Here is an 8,062-nt window from a genome sequence, read left to right as displayed (position 1 = left end):
AGGTAGTTGATGTCTGAGAATTGCATCCATAGTTTCCTCTGCCTCTGTATACTTATAAAAATTGGGAGGCACCTCAAACAGGTGTTTGATTTCATTCATTATAAAAAATAAATTTTCTACTCTGTTGTAGAGAGTTTGTCTTATGGCTGGCCCTGTTTCCTCTGAGGTGCTGGGCTTCTCATTGATCTGACTTGTGGCAAATGTGTTAACCCTTTTGGCATACTGGTCATGTGTGAACAATCTCCCTGCGCTGTTCAGTAAGCTAGGGAGCCCTCTGTTTTCTAACACCTGAAACTTCTCCAAAAACTTGTTTACCTCAGTCTGCATATCCTGGGTTCTTCTCTCTAATGTCTGTACTAAGTTTCTCAGTGTAAGAACCCTTTTGATTAACTGAATGTGCTCAGTTCTGTTTGAGATCCCCATGGCAGCCAACTGAGTACTTGTCCTATTGTTAAGCACATTAATCATCCTGGTGGCTATTTCAGGCATGTTGCTTAGAGCAGCTCTTGATCTTTGAATCTCAGTCTGTGCTTTTGGAATGAGCTCTAACTGCTCATGGATTGTTTCAATATATTGCCATTGCTCATTAATAGATTGGCCAATGTTAGCCCACAACACTATTTTAAGCTCAGCCACCACCTTATCTAATTTGAGCTCATTCTCTAGCTCTTTGATTCTATCTTTGAGGGCTTTTATCTCCCTGCCCTTTTCTGCCACAGACTGCTTGGATTTGTCATATCTATCATTCACTTTGGCCAATTTATCCCTGGTCTCATTCAGCTCTGTCATTTGAGCTTCCAGGGCCTGGATCTTATTCCTCAGCTTTTGCATGTCCAGGCTTGGGGCCTACTCTGTTGCTGGTGGTGCTGCTGAAGTGGATGTTGCTGCCTGTTCTGCTTGTTGCTGCACCTTCTCATGCGGTGGCTGTTCAGTATCCATCTCTTTTTCCTTGCCCTTGCTAGATATATCTTCAGTGGCTTTGGGTGCTTGCTGATTTACAGTTGAGGAGGATGCAACTGCTCCCACTTGTGTGCTTGGCAGTGAAAACACCTGTGAACAAAGTTCAAGGTCAGCCATCTTTTTAAGATTCCTCACCGCTCTTTGATTCAGCTCTTCTTGTGTAACCGGCTCTTCTAGGGTTCCTCTCCTCCATTTTGCCTGGTTTGCATGTTTTTCAATGTGAGGGATCTTTACATGATCATAGCCAGAGAGCCTATATCTGAGCCTTCTCAAAGTGATGAAGTGGTTGGGGTCATAAGGTTTCCAGAGGAAACTGGTTTGAAGGCCAAGGGACTCAAGCATCCTGTCTGCTTCTCTCCAACCTTCCTCCCTTTGGTTATAGACAAAGTGGCCAAGTTGGTTCCTGACTTTCAACTGTGCTTTTTTACCTTTGCCTGAAAAGTGAAGCACATCAACATTTCCAAACTTCCTGAAGTATTCTAGGGCAAATAGCCTCATAGGCACATATCTGGGTAGTCTGTAGGGAGGCAGTTCACACCCATACATCCTGATGACGGTGTGGTGCTGGTAAAAGTACCAGTCCCCAATGCTGTATGATTTGGATAACTGCAGGATCCTTTGCATTTCATCTGTGAGCCTCGGAGGAGGTGAGCCCATCATCATTGACATAGCTGGGTGGATGAACTGATCTATGAACTCACAATAAGTATAAGGAGTTTCAAATCTACAGTGGAAAACAGATGACCAATAGACCACTGATCTTGGATTGCCTTGGGCATCCTCTCTTTTGATTGGAAAAGAGAATTTCTGATGTTGATGATATAAGATCAAGTGGTAAATGTAGGAGGTATATCTGAACACTCTTTCTCTTGCCAGGTTCATTAGTTGCTCATGTATTTTGTCTGCTATATAGGTGGCATAGTCATAGCAGATAGGAGACTTGCCAGGAGCAAACATGAGCATGATTACCAGCACAGTTTGATCAACAAACTCAATGGAGTTGTAGCCCAAAATGGGACTAATCATGTCTGCCAGATCTCTGCCCAGTTGGTTGAGGTATACTTTATTGATAGGAGGATACTTCACAGAGTCAGAGCTAATGTATAGCTGGTTTAATTTGGTGACCTGAGCATCTGTCATTCTGGCTCCTTGATTTATCAGGTCTACAAGTGATAGAGGGACCAGTTTCTTCTCAGTCCTGAAGCAGAGCATATCCTTGATAGCTTCTGGGGTAACATAAAACACAGCTGATCCTGAAGGGTCAAGAACTGCCCTCTGAGTGAGGTCATAGTTTTCAGCACACAGATGGATCAAATCGGGGAATTGGTTAACTTGAGGGAGCTTAAAAATAGGGAGGAATGAGTCCCATATGCCCAGCACATCTGTTCCAGCCTCATGCTTGTCCTTCAATTCATTGAGCAGGTGGATGTGGAACTTAGTACTCATCAGCATTTCCTCTGAAATCTGATAGTCCATGTCTGCCAGAGACTGCCATTCCAATTGTCTCTGAGGGGCATTTAATGGAGCAACGTTTAATGCTATTGGAGCTACTGGTGGATCCATGACTTCTCCTAGAATTATGGATAGAGTTGCTATGCAGAGAAACACAAAGAGTTTTCTTTGAGGGAGAAATGTGAATTGGATGGAACAGAGGGTGAGTGAAACAGCTGCAGCAATTGAAATACTATTTAAAGTGAAAATAAGACCAATGTGTGGTCTCAATCTGTCTTTTTTAATAGGTAGGTGCAATTTGAGTAAGTTGTTTCGCGATTGCGCGAACAAAGTGCAGTTTTTTTTTAAAGTATGGGCAAACAAGGCTCAGCTGGTGTTTTTCGAGCTCACAGTTGTAAATGGGGGCTAGGCACCAAGATTTCGCCGGTGAATTTTGAGAGTTTTTGTCGTTTAAGCTCTTTTGAGGGAATTCACAGACAAAGTAGGCATATGAAGAATTTATAATGGAGAATACCTGGTAAAGAGCGAGCAATGGTCACGGATGACTGTGGAAATAGCGCGCTGGATGTCTCCGAGTCGATTTCAGCAAAGGTGGTATAATTTGGACGTAAAATCATGCAGAGAAAGCAACAGCTCTTGCGGAAAAAAGTGTGAAAAAAACGCGAAAATTGGCCTAAATATGGATTTTTGGCATATTGGCGCGTTTTTTGGATGACGTCAGCATGACGTCATCAGGTGGGGTCAAGGTCGGATGACGTCAGCATGACGTCATCGGGTGAGGTGGCAGGCTCTGATTGGTCCACGGGGATGATGAAGTGGCAAGACAGATCAGCATGGGGGCGGACGCAGGGGCTGACGCGACGGCGGGGTGGCACTGACGTGGTGGTGACGTTGGCTGGGCGGATCGACCGAAAACCTGGAGCGGTTAGCGGTTTCTCATCGCATCGCTTATGATACGGAAGAAGGATTTGTCAGGCGTACCTCCGATGAGTTGTGGGGATGACGGGTGGCGGAGGCCTGACGTCACCTTCTGACAGATATCGGAAGGTATCTGTCGGACGTCAGGGCCGGTCCGATATGGATTGAGGCCGTCCGATCAAAAGCGCCCGATCGGACGGTTGACGGGTCGCTGAGATGATCGGTGGATATGACAAGGGGCGGGATTATTTTAATATTTATTTTCGGGATCAGTGCTTGGCGGAAACTCTTGGGATATGGCGGGTTTACAAAGGTTTTTTCAATGTCCATTCAATATAAGAATTTAAAAATAACCCGGCGCCCATACTTTGGATAAACGAAAAAAGTGGGTTTTTTGTTCATTTTTGCAAATTAAAGCGGGTATAGGTAGAACAAGGTCTTTTATAAGGTTTTCTTTGACAAATGAGGGTTTTAAGGGGCCAAATGGATTCAGAAGAGGGGAGGGGGTTAGACTCAGGTTCAACAAAGTGACCAGATGCCAATTTGATCCCTGACAGAGGATTTATTGGCTATAATGCCAAGGGGAGGGGTATTTATACAATGCTTGGGGTTTATACACCATGGTGTTATAATACTAGGGGAAAGGGAATCATAGGGGAATTATATAATAGAGTTAGGGTTAATATGGATGAAAGGAGTGGATGAGGGGAGATAACACTAAGTTTATTTGAAAATAACTTAGCTTAAGGAGTAGATCAAAATGAAAAGAGTTTTAGACAAGAAATGTGGTTCCTAATAGGATTAAGAACCACTAAAAACCACCAATTCTTTCATGAATATCAACTGATGAGGGGATGTTAGTAATGAATGGAGAGGGGAAAATTGGGAAGTTAGACATGCTTCTTTGCTTGCTGCAACCTGATAGAGAAGAAGACTTCTCCATTCATTGACTTTGCTTTGTGAAATAGGTTAGCATACCTTCAATTGTAAGGAATTATACTTCTGCAACCCCAACTGCCTACCCATCTACTTACCTAACATTTTTTGTTTCTTCTTGGAGGGTTCACTTAGGCTTGCAGACCCTTACTTGCCTTTTCTTTTCTTTGGTTTTTTTCGTTTGTTTTTCTATCTACTTCTACCCTTATTTCCTCCAAGGTCCCAGATTAAGCTGTTGGGAGCCTTTCTTCTCTACCTAAACTACTTGTCTGCCAAGATTAAACAGTTTGGACAGACTTCTTTCTCTATTCTACAACTGAAAATTCAAAACATGGCATGATCTAGATTAGGCTGTTGGACCATCCATCAAAATTTTGAGTCCACATCAAGCTATAAGCACAGATTGTATTCTCTTGGAAATATGTGATCTTTGCATCATCAAAGCAGAGCATATTTAGACCTTTTCATTGCCAATCATGAAATATGAAACCTATTGGTATAGGTAGCTAACACTATCAACGAAGCTGACCTATCTAAGAAGCCAAGACATTGATAGGAATTTGACATCTTGAACACCAAGTTCATCTTTGTGCCTAGCTTGAAGGACAAAAAGGACTAAAATCTATGAGAAGATCATATGAAGAATTGGTTATGGGCATAATTAAATAAGAAGTGCAAATGTCTCTGAGAAGCAGCTTAATGAAATTTATGAGATTGAAAAAGTTGAGGCATCTTTGTTAAATAATGTTGGCACTTGACAAAGTAAGGTTGCAAAGGTATGCACAATTTTTGTATGCATAAATATAGACTAGAGACAATGACATATTGTTGACTTGGTAACACACCAAGAAGATATGAATTACGTATGAAGACTAGATTAAGAAATGAAATGAATATAAGGTATGTTAATAAATATCATTAGGGTTTTGCAACATGCTAGTAGAATTTTGCAATGCATAGATTACAAGTCTTGATAGCTATGAAGAATCTAGGGTTTCTAATTTTTAAGTAGCAAGTATTAAAGACTTTGGCATCTAGGCTTTATAAACCATAGCATAGTTTGGACAAAAAGAAACCCTAGAAAAAAACCCTATCGAATCATGTTCGTTGTTAAAGATAGCTCTAACATTTGATGTTTAATGTGAGAACAAGGTTGGTGAGCAGGTCCAAGATTAATCCTATCTCCCTATTTATTATCTTTGTGATGTGTCCTCTTTGTTCTTTCATGGTCCTTTAATTATAAAGGTTATAGGGAAAGACAATACTTATCTAAAGCTTGACTGAAATAAGGAAGAAGTGGAAGAACGTGGCAAAGCATGAAGATGAAGAAGAAGAGAGTTGTTTGAAGTTTGCATCAAGGAAAGTCAATTACTAGGAAAGTAGTTCATTTACCTTAAATGGAAAAAGGGAGTTGTAAGACCCTGATAGGATACGATATTGAAGTTTGTTGATTGGTTCATTCCAAGAATACATTGATTAATGATTGAAAAGGAAAATAGCATGAAACATAGCTTTGTTACAATATGAGGACAGTCCATGCGAAGGAATCTTAGGCTTAGAGAGAGAAAGTAGTAGAATTTTGACATATCCCACACCTTGACTAGAGGCTATTATGATTTGGTAACCTTGACTTTGATTATTTGTTTGGGATATGATTTGGCTCCCTAGAAAGGCATTTTTTCGAAGTATGTGAAGAAGCTGGAAAGAGAGCTTGTTTCATGGTATTGTACCAACAACTGTTTGATTCGATTTGAGAGAACATGGATTGAATGACAACATTGATGATGGCTTGGAAAAGCATGAGGACATAATTGAAATTTGGATATGACTTATTGAAGAATATGAGCTGGAACTATGTTATTAAAAGCATGTGCAAGCAGTTGTGAAAGAAGTTTGGCTCCTTAAAGATGATAGATGAACCAATTGATGATAATATTACATGAATATTGTCGAGATCCAGGAAGCTAAAATTTTAATATGATGTGATGTTGTTAGGAGTCAAGAAACCTTGTCATGAAGATAAAAGTATGAAAGAATTTGGCTCCATAAAATGTTTGACATCTAGAAAGGTCAAAGCTCAGGTATGAAGTAATGTGAGAAAGGAGCCCTGCAGCTACAACTATATCTCCATGGAAGAAGAATTAGTTGATGTATGAGACAAGCTAAGGCTTGTGATTATGTCTCGCTAGTTAAGAGGGATTAAGGATCTCCTCCCTATTTGAGAGGGAGTGATGTGGGACACTGTATTCTCCATGTGTCATGCACTATGCCAGGACTAATAGCCGTAATTTTAGTGAATACAATGGTAGGGAGAATGGAGGATTGGATAAGCATCTGGGACTGATACTCCTTAAGGATTTGCAATCCAATATAGGTAGTAGTCTCATGGACCAATACTCTTTGAGGATAGGATAGGGTATCCAGGATAAGAGTAGTCGAAGAGGACCGATATTCTTTGAGGATTGGGAATCCAAGATAAAAATAGTCTTGTAAGGACATACTTGGTGAACATCTGGATGGGGTATTTGTCTTGAGAGGTTGTGGTATTGGTGTCCAAATATTATCCTCCCAACATTGTGCTCTAATTTAGTGGAGAGTTTGATTTTGTTAGTCAAGGCCTTGTTATATTGCAATTTGAAAATGTTAGTTATGATGTTGATATTTAATGATGGCTTATCAATTCGACTCTTCTTATGAGAATATTTCAATTTGAGAGTATCCTTGTACCTTGTTGTGTAATTATGAATACCTCCCTAGTTAAGAGGGAGTGTTGGAAAATGTAACTAAATTCAGTCTTCATAATTATCATTGTAATTGTATCATTATGTATTTTATGTAAAAAGAAAAAAAGAAAAAGAAAAAATTACTATCTTCTCATCATTTAAGCATGTTCTTCATGATTTTAGGATTTGTTGAGCTAAAGAGTCAAATTCCTATTTGGACTTCTTGTAAAGAAAAAAGAAAAAGAATTTTTGAAAATGTAATTTGGGTAAATTCACCTCAAGAAGCCAAGTCGGCCCTTCTAGATGTCAAGTTGGCTCACTGAAAGGATGTGCCTTTTCACATATGAGAACAATTATTTATTGGCATGTGTCCTCCACCAAATGGAAAGCAATTTGAGCTTTATGTGATGTTTTTTGAGGTAGAAATATGTGAAGTTCTAAAATGAAGTGCGAACTTCTTGGGCTATAGAAGATCTTAAACAAGTGCGATTTTTTTAGGTTGTAGAAGATCTGAAACATATGTGAGTTTTTTGTGGTATATGAGTTTTTGTGTCTAATATTGATGTGATCTCCTATGAATAAAATTGATGGATTCTATCATGATGAAGCAAAATTTGGAGGGCTTGATTTGGCTTCTTGGAGATTAAATTTGGGTCTTGGATTTCTCACTTTGATCTGATTCTATAAGAAGATGATATTTTTTGGGTTTTCCCCCTTGTGGGGTTTTGGCCCTAGCTTGGAGAGCCTACATCTTATGTTCTTTTTTTTTTGTGAAATTTCCTTAAATTGCAGCAACTGGAAATTTATTCTTCTAACTAATTGATTATGTAGTTTATTTTCTATGAATTATGAGGATTTATTTTATTATATCTTTAGCAAGGAATGAGAGTACATTTCCATATGTCAAAACACTATCAATCCTTCGGCCTTAATATATCTACTGCCTCCCTAGCAAGATCCACGCCAAAATTGGCTTCCTCAGTGACCCACTGAAGCTCCTCCTCCTGTCCTTGCACAAGCATTGCGCAACTCTACATAGAAGAGACTCTAGGATAAATAACCACTGATGAAAA

The sequence above is a fragment of the Pinus tabuliformis genome, chromosome Q, assembly GCF_031772625.1.
Source record: "Pinus tabuliformis cultivar Carrire ecotype Pingquan chromosome Q, CPIR1, whole genome shotgun sequence".
NCBI classification, from domain to species: Eukaryota; Viridiplantae; Streptophyta; class Pinopsida; order Pinales; family Pinaceae; genus Pinus; species Pinus tabuliformis.
The sequence above is the reverse complement of the archived record's forward strand: the minus strand, read 5'-3'. Positions refer to the sequence as shown.